This window comes from Rhincodon typus, chromosome 4 (assembly GCF_021869965.1).
Source record: "Rhincodon typus isolate 14 chromosome 4, sRhiTyp1.1, whole genome shotgun sequence".
NCBI lineage: Eukaryota > Metazoa > Chordata > Chondrichthyes > Orectolobiformes > Rhincodontidae > Rhincodon > Rhincodon typus.
Genome location: NC_063335.1, coordinates 82,112,581 through 82,134,405, shown reverse-complemented (window position 1 = coordinate 82,134,405; position 21,825 = coordinate 82,112,581).

The following is a 21,825-nucleotide window of genomic DNA, read 5'->3' as shown; positions in this document are numbered from 1 at the left end:
GTTATCTCATATTTATTTGTTGCTGGTTTATATGGTTGGTGTGTGCACTCCTGCTGTTTGTTGAAATGCCTATCAGTGAATGAATGTGGGCCAAGTTTAAATAAGGTGCAAACAAGGCTTTGTGCTTTGCACTCTATGTTATCTGACCATATGTGTCTCGTCTGTCCCATGATTGTACTCAATAATTTCTGACCATCTCACAATTCCAACCGCCAAACACCCAACTACTGCCTGACTATCCAACTAAGCCCCCCAGCCCTGACTATCCACTCGCCCATCTACCCACTTCATCAACTTACCTACTTCACCCACCATTCATTCACCCTTTCACTCCCTCAATCACTAACCCGCAGTCTTGCATTAAAAGACTGAGCTCTGATCACTTAAGAGAATATAGAAGCTACTGCTGTAAAAAGAAAAGTTGGATCCTCTCATTCCTCCAACTCTGTTCTGCTTGCTGGAGCTAACTGGAAAATGTTGTGTTGACCATTTCTGCATCAGCCAAAATCCGAAGATCTCAAAAGAACTGGACAGTAGCACCAGTTGGAAAAATTGTCATGGATCGCATCACCACTGACCAGAAAAGTTGAACCTTTATATATGCAAAGCATGGGATGTTTGTATCAAATTGTAAAATCAAAGCTGTCTCATTTTGATTAGGATGTCATAATTATTCTGTGCAACCACACAGAAACAGGATGATTCATTACCTAGAAAATTGACTATGTTGTTGTTCACACTCCCCAGTAAAATTGTTACTATCTGAGCATTTCATTGTGTTGAGTTGATTGTGATTCCTTTCTTGCTCAGCTGGCCCAAAAAGGATGCATGGATTCCAGTAATCTGAGTGAAAGGGAAGCGATCTCCCAATTAGGTCTTTACACACTGGTAATCAAATGCTTATATTGTCTGAATTTATGGTGGGAGAAATTTCTATGCCAGATGTGAATGAATGAATAATTTTATCGTCACATGTATGTTGCAGTGAGAATAACGGTAAAATACAGTGAAGAAGAAAAGAAAGAAAATAAAAGCAATCCAAGCAGACCAGCCATGGCTCAGGAGCCCTACTCAGCCGTCATTTTGATGATGTATATAATTCCTCAGTTCTGAGGAAGGGTCACTTGACCCGAAACATTAACTCTGATTGCTCTCCACAGATGCTGCCAGACCTTCTGAGATTTTACAGCAATTTCAATTTTTGTGCAGTTAGTTAATAAGATGATTTCGGTCAGATGCAGTGAGAAAGCGCATTACGTCTTGCAATAAAACAATTCCTCCAAAAAAGCTCAATGCAACTGGCACTTAGCCAATGAAATACAGGCCATACTGCTTCAGATTGCTTGGTCACCAATTCCAAGTTCATCCTGTGCAGTCATTGGTTAATAATCTAATGTTGATTTGAAAATAGGTGCTAAGAATATAAAGTAATTACTAAGAAATACAATAAGGAAGTCAAGGGAAACTATCCAGGGAGTGGTTGGAATTTGGAAGTCACTGCCACAAGGGGAAATCAAATCAATAAAGCATAGTTACATTTAATAAGAGAAACAAGAGAAGGGATAAAAAGAAAACAACGTTGATAGCGTTAGATATAAGGGGTGAGAGTGGGATCATATGGAGCAGAGCTACAGGCATGGACTCACTTGGCCAAATGGTCTGTTTCAGTGTCGTATATGCTATGTTGAAAAAGCCTTGCAATTATTTGTTTCATCCCTTTAATATTGTTTATCTGTGTAATTACTTAAATAGGGCACGTAACCAGCAGTGCTCAAAAATCTGTGTAATTATCTTACAAACAATCCAAATATTGGCTTATTTATTGATCCAGCAGCTACAGAAGACTTTTCCCACAGTTAGATTAGCGTGACCAAAGCAGGCTACTGGAGTGTACATGAAAATAATTACAAAACGCTCAGGTGCTGGAAGCTGTGCTGAAAAAAGAAAGTGCTCAAAAAACACAGCAGGTCCAGCAGTTTCGGTGATGAGCTGAGCACAGTAAATTGGCTAAACTTTGCCAGGAATTAGCTAAGTGTCAATTTAAATTATTTGTGAACCCCATGATTTATGAGATTTCTCACAAAATTTTCCCAAATTCACCTCAATTCCTGAGTCTGAAGATTTACCCTGGAAATGGCAGACAGTGGCATTACCTCGACTTGCTAACAGTGACCTGAAGGTTCTAGTGGGTGCGGAAATGCAGAGGAGAACCATCCTCTACCCTCAGAACTGGCAGAGGAGATCATGCCACCAGCCTGTTCTGAGGTTGTCAGTCAGGTCAGAGTAACCGTCAGAGAAATGGGTGACGTTGCAGGAAGATAAGTTTCACCATCGTCTCTCTGCTACCTCACATTCATTCCATCCTTACTACTGCAACTACTTCTCGTCAGTGGTTCATACTCTACAACTCTCCTAATTGCATACAGTATCTTTCCTACTCGCTCTCCCCCAGTCCAATTCCCTACCACATTACTGACCCTGCAAGGCCTCTATGCTGCCTACTTATTACTCAGGACACCTCACCACCCTTCCCCCATGCGCACCAGCACTAGCAGATCTGCCATCCACTTCTATCTCACTCAATCTCTCCCTTTCTCTCACACAATATGGCACAGAGAGACAAGATGGGTTTTGATGTGCCCGCATTCATTTTCTCACTCGCTATTCAGAGAGGATCCTGCTCCAAGTATGAGGGGACCATTATCATTACTGTGGTGAAGCTGAAATGTTACTGCCCTGGCAACCAAGTAAGAATCATTGTCCATTGCTGTGCTTCTCTTCCATTACCATCATGGGATATACTCTTAATGTGCCAGAATATCTACCCCAATTTCATAACTCATTTTCTCCTTTGTCTCCTGCAGGTACATTTGGAATCTGCACTTCTCTGCATCTCCTCCACCACCTTGGGGGAAGAAGCCACAGATCTGTCAGTGAATGCATGAGCAAGGCTGCCTTCTGCACTAGCTCAGATACTGTCCCCTTGATGGTATTTCTTCCCAGTTTAGAGCCAGGAGCACTTGCTGGTTCAATGCCATGTCTCTGCAGCTAGTCAAGAAAGAAATGCCCTAAGTCACTGACACTAAGAGGACTGCTGTAGACTAGGCACCTGTTCAGCCCCAGGTAGCAGAAGACAACTTCATATAAATACCCAGTAGGCACAGGAGGAGCAGGCATTTGCCAAGACACTGGACAAACTGACTTGAAGGTTGGAGGTGTCCAGCAATGCTGTTTGTACTGTGCTGCCTCTGACAAGCGAGCATTTAGCTTCCTCTATGGAAAGGTTGGTGGCTCCCATAGAGAGCCAGGTCCAGCACTATCAGTGTCTGCTGGAGATAAGCATGGATCTGCTCAGCACCAATGGCAGGAAGATAGAGAGACAAAGAATGGTGACCTCACTCCTGGTGCCCATTTCTCACAAGAAGGAAGTGTGATTCCAATGGGGGAGCCACATGCTGGCCCCTTAGAAGTCTCTTTCTAGGACATTCCAGAGGAGACCAGGTCTTCCATTTCTACCCTGCCTGCCACCGTCAACCTTTTGGGAATTCAAGTTCAGAAAGGTGAACTTGCATCTGGACAGGACTCAATCAGCATTTCTGTGTCCTCTAGCCACACGTGCCCCTGGAGTCACACAACCAGAATGCCAAGGTCAACAGGCTCAACTATCAGGCAGGTTCACTCCAACCCAGCTGGCAAGCCCAAGACTGCAACCCCAGAGCTAATCGGAGGAAAAGGAAGAAGAACAAGCCCAAGTGCTGGAAAATGAGATTAGAATAGTAAGGTAGTTGTTTTTGTCCAGAACTTCTGAGGGCACTTAGATGGCATGGGTGACACCTCATTGCAAAAGGTTTATCGAGGTATATTTATTAATTCAAGTGAATGTCATTTTAACCACAACTACAAGAATAAAGGTATATTGCAGAACCATATTTTACAGTTCAAGCTGGAAAGCAACATTTGGTGACTAGCGTTAATCTTTCCAGGCCTCCATTAATTGCTTGTGTGTTACAGCCATTAGTAGGATTAATTTGTCAGGTTGCATGATAAATACAAGGTACAACATTTCAGTCCAACAAACAGGGGTAGTGCTTATACAATTATCGGTAGGGCCTTGGGATATAGAGCAGACAACGTAGGGGTTCAGGTACCTAATTCTTTGAAGTTTGCATCACATATAGTCAGGGTGGTCAAAAAGATATTTGGCACACTTGCCTCTATTGCTCAGTCCTTTGAGTAAAGGAGTTGGGAAGTCGTGTTGAGGTTGTACAGGATTTTGGTGAGGCCTTTTCTAGAATACTGTGTTCAGTTCTGGTCATCCAGGTATAAGAAGGATATTATTAAGCTGGAGAGGGTTCAGAAGAGATTTACCAGGATGTTGCCAGGTGTGGAAGGTTTGAGTTATAAAAAAAGGCTGAATAGGCTGGGAATTTTTTCACTGGAGCATAGGAAGTTGAGAGGTGACCTTATGGAAGTTTATAAAATAATGAGGGGTATAGACAGAGTTAATGGTAGTTGTCTTTTCCCTAGGATGGGAGGGTTTCAAGACTAGGGGGAGCATTTTTAAGGTCAGGGGAGAGAGATTTAATAAGACATGAGGGGCAATTTCTTTTTTACACAGCGGGTGATTTGTGGGTGGAATGAACTTCCTGAGGAAGTGGTGGATATGGGTACAATTACAACATTTAAAAGACAATTGGATAAGTACATGAAAAGGAAAGGTTTGGAGGGATATGAACCAGGAGCAGGCATGTGAGACTAGCTTAGTTTGGGATTATATTTGGCATGGACTGTTTGGACTGAAGAGTCTATTTTGTGCTGTAAGAATTTATGACTAAGAATCTATATGGTCAAGAGTGTTTGGGGCCAGGATTTGAACTCCACACAATAGGTTAATTTGTAATGTTCACATACAGTATTTTGTGATCATGCGTACTTTTCACCTGTACTGTGTGCACATCTGTCTACTCCTGACACCCTTGAAGATCCTCAAATCATACAAATGTGGACCCCCTTCTCTTAGAAAAGGAAACACTTACTCTCCCCACACAGATAATTGTGGCAGCCATTTTAATCCCCATTGCACACTTACTTTTTGCATTATGCTGGAAGAAACCAGTGGTCGTTCTTCATGCAGTGAGTCGCAGTTTTGACCTCTCAATCCAAGTGAACCCAAAATCTTTATATTACCTTTTTAGCACCATCCCTATCCACCCCATCAGCTTTGACCTTTCTCATGTTTCTTCTCAACCCATTTTCCTAACTGTTTGGCTCAGTATTTAACCCCTGAGAACCAGCTACACTGTGCCGTCATGCCAGGCATGGCGCTGCTTTATACCGCCCATCAAAACCAGGATGTTGCTGACTGTCAATGAGCCTCCCCCTCGCGCATTACTCCTTACCCCCCCATTCTGAAATGCCTCCCCCATTTATATTTTTACTTTACCCCCTCCTTCACAATCATTGCCTTCACTGCATGCCAACCTGATGCCTCCAATCCCCACAACTGAGGTCTCAGCTTTCCTACCGTACAGCATCCCTTTTATATTCAGTGAACCGACCCCCATGACTGGCTATGGCCTATCCCCTTCACTCACTTGGAGCAACAGCCCTAACTGATGAGTGACTGGACCCCTGAGTGATCTTTGTGCAGCTCCCTGACTGACTTACCACGAATCCCCAAACTTGTTATGTTGGGCTGGCAGGACTGACCATGGCCCTATCTATAGGGTGATGCAAACCTCGGATCTGCTACTGCAAGTAGCCATCTGACCATGTCCAAGCCCTAAGACTGATAGTGAATGCTGCCCTTGATTTACTGATGCAGCACGATAATGTCCAAAAAGATATCCTGCCCCTTCATTGATGACTGCTGACAACCAAGACAAGCTGCCTGGCTTACTGTCTATGCCTGGACAGTAAAGCAAGATAGAAGTACTGAGAGCTTTCAAATTCTGGGTAAATGAGAATAGTGTAAAAACACAAGGCAAAGATGCTGTGAGCATGCAAGCAGGTGCAAGTGCTAAGACAGCAAGCAAGCAGCCATAATATGCGTTGTGGCCCAGTCCATGAGGTGGATGCCTGGTCTTGCGAGCAAAGTGTCCTGGCATTAGCATTAACCTGAAAGACGCTGTTGCCCTCCATAGTGCAGCATTAGAATGGAGAACTGTGTTGTCTGTGGATCAGAGATGGGAGTGGAGTGAAACTAGTACATGTCCAATGCTAATTGTCATGGATGGAGGATGTGGGCAGTTGCTGCCCATTGAGTGTGCAGTGATATGTTGGCGACTGCTATGCCATGGAGGAACAAGCAGAGAGCTGTACTCACCATGTGCCCCTCTGACATTCATGCCAGGAATGTTTAATGTCTGGTTTCCACCCAGTGCGTTGGGGAATAAGAAACTGCACATTAATGACATGAAATTAGGTAATATTGGTATGCTAATACATGCGAACATGCTGCTCACTAGCAAGATTCTTGCCTTGCTGTTCACTACTCAGGTGGGAGAATCAGACATTTTCTTCCTGATGTTAAGAATTTCATTTCTGCTGATCTCATCCTATTTTCCCAACAACCTCACCAGTCCCTATATCATTCAGGGGCTCAGTTGATTCCACACAATGTTTCAAGTTCAACAAATCTCCGCTGGAGACTCTTTAGTTCTGAAAAAGTTATATTGAAGTTGAAAAGTTATTCTGTTCTTTCTCCACAGATGCTGCCAGACCAACTAAAGAACAGCATACAAAGTTACAGCCTCATCTTAAAATAGTAAAAATATGTTTTCACCTCCATCCAGTGCTGCCATGAATTCAACTTTTATTCCTGCCAGGAGCATTTTGTTAAAAATATAACTATTGATTGAATAAAAGTTAATTCCAAAGGTTTCTATTGTTCAGTCAATTAATTTGAAGCAGTTTAAGGATTGACTTGGTAATTTAATTTTTCAATGCTTGATGATCAACACTATTTTTGTATCAACATCTGCAGCTCCACTCAATCAAAAAAGTAACTTATTAGCAAAACAGTGCCCTAGGAGTTGGAGGGGAAATATCTGATTGCAATGCATTTGACTGCATAATCATTCACTGCTAGTTACTCAGATTGATTAATTTTAATGTTGAATTTTAAACATGATGAATTTTAAATAAAGCATAACCCAATAATTAGATTTTGTTTTTTGTCGCTCATTCCTCATGGCATTTCTAAAGACAAAATTAAGATCCATATAACATAGGCCTTTCTACAAAATAATTCTCTATAGAGACACTGGTCATGGTTTCTCTACCACCTCATTTTTAGTCAGAACAGAATGATAGTCAGATCATTTTATGTAAAAAAAAAACCCTGATTTCCCACCCTCATGGTAGTAGTAGAATAGCTAATATATTGCTGGACTAGCAATCCAAAGGTCTGCCGGAGAACATGAATTCTCCCACAATACATTTACCTCTCTGTGGAATCAACACATAATGAGCTAACTTGAGTTTTTTAGATGAAAAATAATGCTTTGCTAAGCAGGCCAAAGGCAAGGGCCTTCTATATGTACTTTATGCTGAATAATATATTTTTGATCCACCAGCTGAAAACCTCAACTGAACTTTTGAAAACATTTTTTGTAAAAAATACGCAGACTAAAGTAACATCAATTTACAGCCAAGATGGCTACCTAATTCATATTACTGTGCATTCCATGTTCCAATTCCGTTGAAATTGAGACAACATGTCTGTTGATATTCCTATTAAGTGCAATGACCTCAGAGAATGTGAGTGATCCATATTTCCTTTACCATTACCACAGCATCCTAATATTCAATTATGTAGAGATAAACCATCAAAACTAATCACTTGAACAAGGTGTACAGCTGGATGAACACAGCAGGTCAAGCAGCATCAGAGGAGCAGGAAGGCTGACGTTTCGGGTCTGGACCCTTCTTTAGAAAAAAAAAATTTTTAGTTTTTTTTCTAAGACATAGAATGCCTTAGTCTCAGAACGACCTCTGATTTCATGTTTATGAAGTATTTGTTTCTATTTCTTATGCTGTTTATTACCGAGGCAATATCAGGCATGATTGCAAATTGCTGGCATTTGGTGACCAGATTAATACTGTGAAATGCCGAACCTACCAGAAACTAACTTCAGAATGTCCAAATTAATTTTAAATAGGATACTTATGGTAAACAGAAAAAAAAATGCTTGTTTCATCATACCAATCTAAACTAAAAATAACCGAGCACCAAATTTTCATCGTGCACCCTGTTTCTGATAATTAGTTTTCAATGGAGTTCAAATGCTGAAGCTGTGCTTTTAAATGAGAATCTCAGAATAATATAACATTCTTAGGTGAACAGCAAGAATATAATCAATAGGGTCATTATGTCAGAGAAGCACATAGGATAACTACTTCATGTTGCTTATGAATTTAAAAAAAATGCCTCAGGGATACTTACAACTACATTTTGAATGTTTTTTGCGTCTTTGAATCCCAATTATCTCAGCTATCTCTAGGTTTAATATACATGAAATAAAACCTTCTTGTGCAAAACAACTGGGCACATTCTAGGTCCCTGCAGAATGGGAAAAACTAAGAGAAAGCAACAATCATCTTCAACTTAATTCGAGCATTTACTAATCTGTTAATTTGTTTATTCAAAGTTCAAGACTTTAATACTTAGTATTTGTTCAGACAGTTTTGAATTCTGCATATTCAATAAAAGATTCCTTTATGTTCGGCTTCATTAAAGTTAATTATATAAAGCAGAAATTCTATGGCGAGAATATCTGGCCAGTGTTCTCCTGAACAAGAAATGTTTTATTTAGATATATTCTACCAGTTCATTCAGATGAGATTTAATTTATTTTAGTTAGTTAGCTTCTTGAGCCTGCTTACAATGGAGTGCAGTGCAGTGTTGCTCTTATTTCTGTGTTACTGTTTGTACTCACACTTGACCTCATTGGGATATTATATAACATAGTGATCAGCCATAGTTGCATAGGTTGAACCTTTCTATCAGTGACTGTCCTTGTGAGGCAATCAGTCCTTTAAATGAAAGAGAAATATAAGACTTCTCAAGGACACAAGGCAGCTCCCAGGTCACAGGTCTGGTTCCAGCAGTTGGTGGAGTTCTGTGACAGTGACTGGGGTCATCCTCAGTCTGAGATGGCAATATGTCATGGTCATTTGTAGGAAATGGCATTGAGGATGATCGATTCCAAGCATCCACATTTCCTCTATATAGTGAGAAGTCTTTCAATAGTGATTTCTACACGTGGAAGCTGTTTGGCAGCTGCCTGACATTAGTGCGATTCCAGTACTGGGCTTACTGGTGCCATCAGTTTGTTCTTTATTTCTCTGCACCTTCATAGCACTGTGACCATAGTGATGATGACCCATTCTATGGGTGGACATTGTTCACAGTTCTGTTGAACCTGTGTGGGGAATTTCAGAAGAAGAACGGGTTCTCAGTAATCTGAATAGCTAATATTCACTTCACATACAAATAATGGTTTAGCATACTTCTCCATCTACTCTCTAACAAGAAGGACTTCTCCATGAATTGTTGACATAGGAGTTAGCACTACTACATTACCAACCTCCAACACTTCCTTTGGCAGCTCATTCCATGCACCTACAACATACTGTGAAACGTTGTCCCTTAGGTTCCGTTTAAATCTTTCCGCTTTCAACTTGAACCTATGCTTTCTAGACTGGGACTCCCCTACCCAAGGGAAAAGACCTTGTCTATCTACCCTAAACTATGCCCGTCATGATTTTATAAACCGCTATAAGGTCACCCATCAGTCTCCAACACACCTGGAAAAATAGTCTCTGCCTATTCAGCCTCTACCTACAGCTCAAACCCTCCATGCCTGGCAACATCATTATAAATCTTTTCTGAACCCTTTCAAGTTTCACAACATCCTTCCTATAGCAGAGAGACCAGAATTGCACACGATATTCCAAAAGTGGCCTAACCAATGTCCTGTACAGCTGCAACATAACCTCCCAACTCCGATATTCAATGCACTGACCAATAAAGGCAAGCATAACCAACGCCTTCTTCATTATCGTGTCTTTCTGTGACTACTTTGAAGGAACTGTGAACCTGCACTCCAAGGTCTTTTTGTTCAGCAACACACCCCAGGACCTTTCCATTAAGGGTATTAGTCCTGCCCTGGTTTGCCTTTCCAAAATGCAGCAGCTCCCATTTATCTAAATTAAACTCCATCTGCCACTCCTCGGACCATTGGCCCATCTGATTAAAATCCCGTTGTACTCTAAGGTAACATTCTTTGCTGTTCACTACACTTACAATTTTTGGTGTCATCTGCAAACTTACTAACCATACCTCCTATGTTCACATTAAAATCTTCTACATAAATGAAAAAAAGCAGTGGGCCCAGCTCTAATCTTTGTGCCACACTGTTTGTCACAGACCTCCAATCTGAGCCTGACATTGGTGGGTAAGTTATTAGAGGGAATCCTGAGGGAAAGCATTTACATGTACTTGGAAAGGCAAGGACACATTAGAGATAGTCAACATGGTATTGTGCATGGGAAATCGTGTCTCCCTAACTTGTTTGAGTTTTTTGCAGAAGTGACAAAGAGGATTGACAAGGACAGAGAAGTGGATGTCCAGTCTGAAAAGCAACTCTGCACCACCACCCTCTGCTTTCTATCTTTGCACCAGTTCTATATCCGAATGGCTAGCTCTCCCTGTATTCCATGTGATCTAACCTTGCTAACCAGTCTACCATGAGGAACCTTGTCGAACGCCTTACTGAAGTCCATATAGATCACATCCACCTCTCTGCCCTTGTCAATCCTCTTTGTTACTTCTTCAAAAAACTCAAACAAGTTAGAGAGACACGATTTTCCATACACAATGCCATGTTGACTATCTCTAATGTGTCCTTTTCTTTCCAAGTACATGTAAATTCTTTCCCTCAGGATTCCCTCCAACAACTTATCCACCACTGATGTCAGGCTCATTAGTCTATAGCTCCCCAGCTTTTCCTTACCATCGTTCTTAAACAGTGGCACAACGTTAGCCACCCTCCAGTCTTCTGGTACCTCACCAGTGACAATCGATGATACACATACCTCAACAAGGGGCCCAGCAATCACTTCCTTAGCTTCCCACAGAGTTCTAGGGTACACGTGATAAGGTCCTGGGGATTTATCCACCTTTATACATTTTAAGCCGTCCAGCACCACCTCCTCTATAATATGGAAATTTTTTTTAAATGTCGCTATTTATTTCCCACGTTCTATATCTTCCATATCCTTCTCCACAGTAAACACTGATGCAAAATACTCATTGAGTATCTCCCCCATCTCCTGTGGTTCCATGCATAGGTGGCCTTGTTGATCATTAAAGGGCCCTATTCTCTCCCTAGTTACCATTTTTGTCCTTAATGTATTTGTAGAATGCCTTTGGATTCTTCTTAACCCTATTTGCCAAAGCTATCTCATGTTCCCTTTGCCCTCCTGATTTCCCTCTTTAGTATACCCCTATTGCCTTTATACTTTTCTCAGGATTCACTCGATCCCTGCTGCCTATACCTGACATATGCTTCCTTCTTTTTCTTGACCAAAACCTCAATTTCTCTAGTCATCCAGCATTCCCTACACCACTAGCCTTGCCCTTCACCCAATAGGAACACACTATCTCTGGTCTCTTGTTATCTCATTTTTGACAGCTTCCCACTTTCCAGCCGTTCCTTTACCTGCAAACATCCACCCCCAAGAACTTTTGAAAGTTCTTGCCTAATACTGTCAAAGTTGGCCTTCCTTCAATTTAGAACTTTAACTTTTAGATGCAGTCTATCTTTTTCTATCACTATTTTAAAACTAACAGAATTATCATCACTGGCTCCAAAGTGCTCCGCTACTGATACTTTAGTCATCTGCCCTGCCTTATTCCCAAAAGCAGATCAAGTTTTGCACCTTCTCTAATAGGTACACCAATATACTGCATCAGCAAATTTTCTTGTACAAGCTTAACAAATTCCTCTCCATCCAAGCCCTTAAGTAAGGCCTTTGACAATGTCCCACATGGCAGGCTCGTCATGAAGATTAGGTTGCATGGGATCCAGGGAGAGCTAGCGAATTGGATTCAAAACTCTCTTGATGATCAGAAGCAGAGAGTGATGGTTGAAGGTTGTTTCTCAGACTAGAGGCCTGTGACTAGTGGTGTGCCACAGGGGTCAGTGCTGGGACCTTTGTTATTTGTTATTTACATAAATGACTTGCATGTGCCTGTACAAGGCATGATTAGTAAGTTTGCGGATAGTACAAAATTAGGAGGTATTGTTGATAGCAAAGAAGGTTATCAAAAATTACAGAGGGATCTTGATCAGATGGGGAAGTGGGCTGAGGATTGGCAAATACAGTTCAATACAGATAATTGTGAGGTGTTACACTTTGGGTAGTCAAACCAAGGTAGGACTTATATAGTAAATGGTAAGGTCCTGAGGAGTGTTGTGAAACAGAGGGACCTAGGGCCTGACCTTGTGTTGACCATGGTCATATAGGGCTATTCCCATGGTTCCTACACTAAACTTTGACCCCTGAAATAAACTGTCTCTTTCACTTAGTGGAGTTTCGTATCTGGCATTGGCATTCCTTATGCCATTTCACCTTACCCACCACCCACACCCACCTTCCGCACCACCCCCTCAGCCCCCCATTCCCCCCCCCAGGTCCAGGAAGATCAGATTTAACTTGGTGCAGAGTCCTCTCCCCATTAGCAACTCTGCTGGAGCTATCTCTGCAGTAGTGTGAATGGCAGTCCTATAATGGAACAGAAACTGGGACAGTTTGGCATCCAGTCAATCTGTAAGCTGTTTATTTAAGTCTGTGTTCAAAGTTTGGACTGCTCTTTCTGCTAGACCGTTGGATGCTGCATGGTAAGGAGTTGTCTTTACATGACAAAAACCATTTAAGTTTAGGAAATACTCAAACTCCCTGCTGGTAAATGATAGCCAGTTGTCTGTGAACAACACTTCTGGAAGTCTGTGTATTGCAAAGGATGAGCACAGTTTTTCCTATCATTGTCCCCTGCTTGATGAATGAACTCTGTGCACATCCAGCCACTTTAAGTGAATGCCTGCAATGAGTAAGAACATTGAGCCCATGAAAGGACCTGCATAGTCACCATGTAACTGAGTCCAGAGTTTACCTTGCCTTTCTCATGAATGTGGGGGAGCTCCTGGTGGTAATTTGTGTCCTTGTTAGCACTCTGGACACTGTTTAAATAACGCAACTAAATATGCATCCAAACCTGGCAACCAGACGTAACTTCTCGCCAACATGTTCATTTTGGAAACCCCTGGATGACCCGGACTAGAGTTCAGGCAATATCTGGCAGTGACCTTTGTCTGGGACAATCACTCTTGTTCCCCATAATAATATGCCTTCCTCCATTGTGACCTGGTCTTTCTGGATCCAAACAGTTTCAATTCTGATTGTGACAGCCCTTTAGATCCCCCCATTACCCACTAGCTGTTTCAGTTTTACCAGGACCAAATCTTTCTGCGTCTAAAGTCTGATATTGTCAGCTGTGACTTGAAGTGTGTCCAGAAAATTTAAAACCATTACGGACTCTTCCAGTGGTGTTACCATTGGTGATGTATTTGCCGATGGAAGGCAGCTCAATGCATGCACATTTGCTATTTGGCCTCCTGGACAGTGTTCCAACTTGTAATCATATGCACTTAGCATTAGAGTCTACTGCTGAATTCAGGCTGAAGCTATGGCAGACACTGCCTTGTTCTCTTTAAGTAGACCTAGCGAGGGATTATGGTCCATTATTATTAAAAATTTACATCTGTTAAGGTATTTGTGGAACTTCATGACTCCAAATATGACTGCCAAACTTTCCTTCTGTACCTGGGCGTATTTACGCTCTGCATTAGCCAAAATCGTGGGTACATATGCTATTGGATGTTTCTCACCATTGTGCCACGTATGAGCTAATACCACCTCAATGCCTTATGGGGGAGACATTACATGTCAATACCAGATCTCGCTTGGGATCAAAGTGTGCTTACATCTTAGAGGATAATAGCTGTTTTTTCTCTTCACTGAAAGCTATAGCTTGGTTACGTGACCATTTCCTAGGGTGACCCTTTTTTGAAAATTGATGGAAAGATGCTGTTATGGAGGACAGGTTATGTGAACTTTCAGTAATAGTTCACCAGCCCAAGGAAAGGCCTGAGCTCTGGTACAGACCTGAGAGCCAGGGCACCTTTGATCATCCTCACTTTATCTTCCAATAGTTGTAACCTGGTCTTACCAACTCTGTAGCACAAGTGGGTCATTTGGGGTGCCTGGAAATAGATTTTTCCCTTCTAAGGCATATGCCCACATGAGAGAAATGTCTAAGGGCTAGGCCCAAGCTCTCTAAGTGTTCCTTATTAGTCTTCCCTGTTATTAGCATGTCATCTAGATATATGGCAACCTGGGATTGACATTGTAAAATGTTCTCCACCATTCGCTGAAAACTTGCACAGGCTGACGATACCCCAAATGGCTGTCTCGTATATTGATACAAACCCTTATGGATATTTACTGTAGCATACTTCTGGGGATCCTCATCTAACCACAATTGCAAGTACCCATGGCTCATGTCCAGCTTCATAAAGGACAGTCCCCCCTACCAGCTTTGCGAATAAACGCTCTATGTGAGGAATTGGATATTCAACCAGCTGTGAAAAGCAGTTCACGGTTTATTTACAATCCCCACAAAGACGAATTGATCCATTGGACCTCACAATTGGTACGACCAGCACTGTCCATTCAGCAAATTGGACTGGCTTGATGATCCCATTGCCTTTCAGCCCTCTGATTTCTGCCTGAATTTTGCCTATAGGGCAAATGACTCTGGGCCTTGCAGAATCACGTAACCAAGCTTCATGGTCAACATGCAAGGTGGCTTTGGCTCCTTTGATAGTCCCTAAACCTTCCTAGAAAATATCTGGGTGTTTAATTAAGATTCCACTCAGGCAACCATTTTCTAATTGAAAAATGTTGAACCAATCTCGTTGAATCTTTACAAAAACAGAAGTTGCTGGAAAAGGTCAGCAGGTCTGGCAGCATCTGTGAAGAAAAAATCAGAGTTAACATTTCGGATCTGGTGACCCTTCCTCAGAACCTCTCAAAATTCCTTGAATCTTTCTCAACCAATTTCGTCCCATCAGGCTTGGGCCTGAGCCTTTTATCACAATCAGTGGTAACTGAATCAGCTGCTTCTCATAAAAGACTGGAACCGAAGTTGTACCCTTAATCTGTAAAGGCTGTCAGTCTAGCCGGGGTCTTAAGCAAATTAAGAGTTGGAGTCCAGAGCGATCACTGAAACGGCCACACCAGTATCAACCTCCATGAGAACTGGGTGACCATTTAACCAGATGTTTATTTTGATTGTAAATTCTACATTCAGGCCATCACAATTTGGCCCTGACCATGACAACCTCTACATATACAACATGCACATCCTCCAAAAACGGTTTATTTTGATTGGTTCTGATTAGGATGTTGATAAGCAATCTAACTGTTCCAAACCACTAATGGTAAACTTTCCAGAGTGTGCACTCTCCTGGATACCAGCGTATGCATTATCTGAATCAGTTTAGGTCCAGCAGGATTATTTACTGCTTCGAGCCCACATACTGGCAGCAACTACAATGGCTTGACAGCATGGATCCTGAAGAAAATATAAATCACTTGGTTGAGACTTGGCTTTGTTTTGGGGTTTTGCTGTGGGCTCTCCTAGGGTCTGTCTGTTCAGGAAATGCCCTGAGTGATGCTATACAATTGTCTTCAATCAAGTGGTGTTCCCCAAGCTCAGTGTCACTGGCGAAGATGTCCACTTCGATCAGAATACCCTGTAACTCTTATGCTCCACTTGCTGCATTTTCCAAGGGTAAAGCCAGTTGTGAGGTTTTAAAATGGTGAGGAAAATATTGCTGTGCAGTGAAAACATAAAGGATGTGTGCATGCTGTTACTTGAGTTTCATGGATTATACCAGATTATTTTATATTACACAGATTACAGATTTTACTACACAGGAAGCTGATTGATCATTTGTAGGATATGAAAAGCCTTAACTAAAGTCAAGTAAACATTAAATGGCAACTACATTTTATTCAATCTACATTTTATCCAATCTACTTTATTCAATGAACCTTAATACCAATGAATGTTTAATTTTATTTTTCTTGAAACATTGTTGCTCATTAATCTGCACACTCACACTGTTAGAGACAACAGAAATTAACCTTGCAAGATGCTGGGAAAACTGCAATTAGAAAGTGAAAATGTTGGAATACACGTAGTAGGATGTTCAGGCCTGAGTGAGGAAGAAGTGTTAAATCAAAGTGCAGAAAATCCAAGTAGCCAATCTACTGTTCAAAATCTGATCAGTTAGAGAACTTGTTAAATATCATAGTGCCATTTTAAGCATGAATGTAGAACCTAATTCTGCAAAACCAGCAAGAAATCAACAATGTTTCAATCGATCCTGTGAGTTAGGGTTAAAAGATGCAACATTCTCAGCAAGTAGTCACATCTGGGTGAAATGGTTTTTACAGTCAGGGGATCATAAACAGAGCTAATGCAAAAGTGAGAAAGTAATAGACAAGGTGGTTGAAACTCTAAAGGAGAACGTTATTAAACTGTTATAATTTATAAAAACCTGAGACCAGATTTGAACAGAGGGACTTTTAGTGCAGTATTGGCATACTTATCTTTGAATCTCATAGTTGTTGATTCAACTGTGCTAATTAACCTGAGTACATAATGCAGGCTGACATTTCAGATGACTGCATAACAGTATTGTCTTTTGAATGAAGCCAAGGCCCTGCCTGCATATTCAAACAAATGTGTGATGTTTTATGGAGCTGTACAAGGATTCAAGGATTACTTCTGATATCCCCTGACAGTTTTGATCTGATAGGCAAGAAAAGAATTGTTTCCATTAGCTGATAGTGCAAGGAATAGGGAACACAGTTCAAGGTTTGGGCAAGTGATGCAGAAGGAAGTGAGGGGGAACTTTTTTAGTCAGTGAAGGGTAATGATTGAAACTCACTGCCCATGAGAACCTAATGTGGAGAATGAAAGGTTAAGGGAGTCGCTTGGAATAAAGTTGTTGCACTGTGTAAGCTCTTCTGAAGATAATGATGAGACCAAAATCATTTGTCCACTTAGAATCTTACCTGAACTGATTTTAAGGGAGAGAGAGAGAGTGTGTCAAAGGGCCTATAGAGAGAGTAACTTTGAGAGAAAGAATGAGGAGATTTACTCTCTTGCCTGTAATAAAGAGATTTAACTTTGAGCATCTCTGGATAACAAGTGTGACTTTGTCGCAAAATAAATTGACGTAGTCAGCAGGATCGACTGATACTAAAGGGAACTCCTGACAGCAGAAGCAGAAGTAATCAATTATTTCAAAAGAGAAAGGGATGGGCACATCAACTAAACATCAGGCTGGATGGGGACTGATTTTGTTGCTCTGTGGATAGTCAGGATGGATCAATGGGCTGAATGAATTCCTACTTGCTGTGGATGATGTTCTGACCTAGATTTTCACAGTATCATGGAGATTCTGCAGGACATCTAAAATGGAAACTAGATCCTGGATTCAGTACTAGATGTGAGGGAAACATTTTCTGTGACCAATGTTATGGCCAATACTTATATCTCAGTTAACATCACAAAGCTGGTCTATATGGTTATTGCATCATTGTTGTTTGTGGGGATCGTTGTGTGTTAATTTGCTGCCGTGTTTCCTGTTGCACAACAGTAACTGCCTTCAAGATACTTCATTAATTGTATAAAGCTGTGGGACAACTGGTGGTTGTGAAAATTGTTAAATAAGTGTGAGTCTTTCTTTCTTTCTTGCATGCGAATGAAAGACCACTGCCCATTTAGTTTGCTTCATCTTTGTGTTGATACATGATACAGCTACAATGGAATTATTGGTTAAGCATAACAAACAATTTTGATCAAGCTTTCTGCAACAGTTCCAGAAATGACACAGCTAAAATCTATTCAAGTACACATCTATTTATGTACTGTTCAATGTGAAAATCTAGAAGTTGCTGCCAGTGATACCTGCTTCACCACAATGTTTCAGAGTTCACAGATGCAATCAGCACAGAATCAGTGATGTCAACGTTTTATGCAATACTCTCTCTATTGAAGCTAAGGCAAATGTTAAGCATTGTTTAATTAGGTGTAACTAAATTTTTAACAGCATAGCAAATCATAATTATGCTTGAAAATCTATGCATCAGAAAAGCTAATTTTACAAGTATCAAGTTTCATTCCCGTTGAGGAATATTTGAGAATTGCACAATTTTTTAATGTACTAATCATGAGTTTTATTTAAATGTTAATTCTATTTCAACCATGGCTTTAATTTCATGAGAGTATGCTAGGTATCATTTGTACAGCACTAAAATGTGAATTGTAGAATTATATGATGGTTACACGAGAAGAAGCTCTGTGCTAAACTCCTAGTCCCTCATCTCTCCCCCATAGCGTTGCAATATTTTTTCATCAAATAATTACCAATTTTTTTGTAAGCCATGATTGAATCATGAAATAAACTTTGACCATTTTATTTCTTGCTTTAATATGTGAGGATTCTTCAATGTTATTAGCTAATTAGCCTGGCTGTTGTCTGCATAGTTGCTTGTTGCCTCAGATTCTGCCAAATAAAAATTCTCTTTGAAATTATGTGGACTATTTTTCACAAAATTAACAGCAAGCGTCACTAATGGCTGCAAAATGTGGCCCAATATGTCATGTGTACAGTGCACCGTGTGTTGTTTCATTTGTGATATAGCATATCACTGAACTCACATTATACACGTAAATTATAGAACAGTTAACTTGCAGGTTGGTGAAATAGATGAGACCTATTTTATAACTTGATTTCAATAGAAGTGAGAACTTAGCATTTTCTGCTCACAAAATTAATCCAAAAGGCTACCATCAAATGTATTTGATTCATAACATTGATTAACGAGACCTACAAATGTGGCCTAATTGTTTAAAATTAATTGAAAAAATAACTAATTCCTGTTTCTGATCAGGCAGGTATTTTATTATCTCATGAAGTGTCAGATGGAAATGAGTTGTTGAAACAACAAAGCAGCCAGTCTGACAAAGCATGACTAGCAATATTAATGTTTGGAAGCATTGAAAGATTAATTTGCATATAAATTAGAAAACAGCGCTTGCAGTGCTCAGAACAGAAATGCCAGAATTCATAAGGTTACATTTTTATACTTAAAAGTGAAGTTTTCAAATGAGAAGTGTCAAGATTGATCCAGCACAATTAATAATGTCGAGGCCAAAAATCAATAGGACTGATAACCCAATATAACTGTTGGGACGCATCCACCTATGAATCTGATTTGATCTTAAAATGACAGCTTAACCACTAAGGAGTGGAATTTGAAAGTACACTTTCAATAGAGTGCAATGGAAACCAGAAACACACTCCTTCAAAAACCCTGTATTATTTCAGTAAATTGGAAATTGCTGTTTCTCAATAGGTTCATTTATTGTGTTCTGTTCAATCTGTTTGATCCTGCTGTTTGAGATTGGTGGGTTAATTGAAGCCTTCAACGTTCAGACTTGTTTGTTTGGCAAGAAAAACAGGTGGATATGAGTCAAAGATGGGTCAATAAAGATGAAGCTCAAACCAACCCTGATCAGATTGAAAACTGCAGCCTTGAAAGGCTGAGTCACTGAAAGAGATAGATTCTGGCAGTAAGGGAATCAAAAGTTACTGGGAAAAGACAGGAAAGTGCACATGAAGAATGTTGGATCAGCCATGATCTTATTAAATGACAGAGCAAGGGGCAAAACAGCCCATTCTGTTCCTATTTCTTATGGCGATACTTTACTCCTCTTCCTTTTGTATGTTCTTATGACTTGCCAGATGTTTTGCACCCAGAAGATTTCATCTTATTTTAAAGATCACCCATTGAACCATGCGGGAGACACATGAGCTGGATTGAAGCATTTAAATGAAGTAGTTAGAGAAAAATATCATTTGATTTTATCCATTTTAAAGAAACTACTGCATAAGATATTGATTTTAAGAACCTAATTCAGAGCACAACTTGAACAAACCAGAGTATCATAGAATCCCCAGTGTGGAAACAGGCCATTCAGCCCAATAAACCCACACAGGCCTTCTGAAGACCAGCCCACCCCTAACCCTATATTTCCCAGAGCTAACACACATAACCTACACATCCCTGAACACTATGGGCAATTTAGCATGGCCAATCCACATAACCTGTACATCTTTGGACCATGGGAAGAAACCAGAGCACCCAGCAGAAACCTACACAGAGTAAAAGTGCAAACTCCACACAAATAGTCACCCGAGGGTGGAATTGAGTCCAGGTCCCCCAAGTAGCGAAGCAGCAGTGCTAACCACAGAGCCACCATATCACACTGGCTAATGCAGCAACAAGTGACCATCCAAGTCAATGGCTCAAATCTTTGACTGGGAAGATGGTCATTGTCGCAGTATACACAGGAGTCGATGGAACAGGAGAACATTGAGACCATGCAGAGGCCTTATCACAGCTGACACCCTGAGAGTTGTCCTGGAAGGCGAAACATCTGAATGAGCAATCAGCTGGCAACTGGAACCCTTGGAAAATGTCCCTGAGTTAGAATCAGCGATGGGTCCAACCCTTGAACTGACCACCGCCGCTCCCCTTCCCCAGCCCCTCCTTGACCTGCAAGGACACCCAGCACCCAAACCTAAACTCACCCCAATCCCTTTGACTCCCTGTGGATATGACAGTCCCCTGATCAGCCTGGTTGAAATCCCTGCTCTCAATGCCCAGCAACAAACCCCTTGACTGGGTGCTACTGATAGGTTCCCTACTCCCTATCCTTTACCTGACCTCACCACCCAACAGTAATTTTTCACCTACTTACCTGTCAGTCTACACTCTGTCTCCCATTTGCCATTCCATCCCATTTACTTGCAACCCCACTACTTTACCCCAAACCCTTCATATGATGTGTCACCTTAGGCCTCACCCACTGGACATCCAATCCCTTCAGAACATTTACACTTCCCTCTGTGGCTGTGATCATGGTTTCAGGATGTTTATCTCTTGAACTATAACAGCAATTGTCATTAAAAACAGGTGACTTCAACACCTGTCCATCGCTGCTAGCCTCTTGGGTTCCTGGGCCATGTTAGACCACTTCTGCTGAGAAGGTTTTTTTGCCCTTAACTTTGCATGGAAAACTTCTCTAAACGTAACTTTGTACTTTTTTTTGTCAGATTAGAGAAAGAAGGAGGGTTTCAGAACATGATTGGAAAATCTGGGTCAATATTGGTAAAACAATCCAAAACTAATTGCACATTTTATACTTGCAGATGGAATTTTCCTAGGTGGCCCAGTGGTTAACATTGCTGCCTCATAGTGCCAGGAGCCCAGGTTTGATTCCACCCTCAGGTGACTGTCTGTGTGGAATTTGCACATTTTCCCCATGTCTATGTGGGTTTCCTCTGGGCGCTCCAGGTTCCTCCCACAGCCCTAAGATGTGTGGGTTAAGTGGATTGGCCATGCTAAATTGCCTGTAGTGTCCAGGGTTGTGTAAGTTAGATGGATGAGACATGGGAAATGAAGGGTTACAGGGAAAGGTTAGGGGATGGGTCTAGGTGGGATGCTGTTCAGAAGGGCAGTGTGGACTTGTTGGGCTGAATGGCCTGTTTTCACACTGTAAGGATTCTATGAGAACAGCATTGGCAATGTCAAGAAATTTGGAAGAATCCCATG